Genomic DNA, 563 nt, shown 5'->3' on the forward strand with positions numbered 1-563 from the left:
CCTGCTTCCCCCCCTCACCGGGGGATTTTCTAACAGCTTTGGCTCCTTACAGACTGGAAAAATCATTATCATTAAAGCCTTTTTCTTATTAGTATTATCAATGATTTTTTATGACAAGGATTTTTTATACTGGTAATATGGCTACAGATATTAAATTACAACCATGGGTTACAGCTATTGTTAATATGATCTTGCATAGTTTAATACTACCATAAATCATTGCCAGTGAATACCATCATCATCATCACATATATTAATCGTGAGAGCTGTTATTGTAGTGGCCCACCATCATCCTTGTTGTGACTGTGGTTGTCATTATTCTCACTCTGACTTGTTAAATTTTTAATGCTTCTGTTATTTCTTCTTTCAAGATAGACTAAAGTCATTCAATATGAAAGATTATCCACATACTCAGATTATTTGGATTTATGTTAGTTTTCAAACATTTATACAGATCTTTGTTGTGACTTACACTGTGATCTCCTACTTAAGCATTTACAGCATATCATGTCATTCCCTATTTTCCATGGCAGCTTATAATTGTTGTTTATTATAATCTAATT

At 32.5% G+C, this 563-nt stretch overlaps 1 protein-coding gene across 1 annotated transcript in view; it reads right to left on the bottom strand.

Moving 5' to 3' along the window:
- The window catches only part of LOC119588877, a gene marked incomplete in the record, with an annotated part of 105912 nt that overhangs the window by 93273 nt on the left and 12076 nt on the right, over positions 1–563 (bottom strand).

The sequence above is a fragment of the Penaeus monodon genome, chromosome 24 (assembly GCF_015228065.2).
Source record: "Penaeus monodon isolate SGIC_2016 chromosome 24, NSTDA_Pmon_1, whole genome shotgun sequence".
Taxonomy (NCBI): Eukaryota; Metazoa; Arthropoda; class Malacostraca; order Decapoda; family Penaeidae; genus Penaeus; species Penaeus monodon.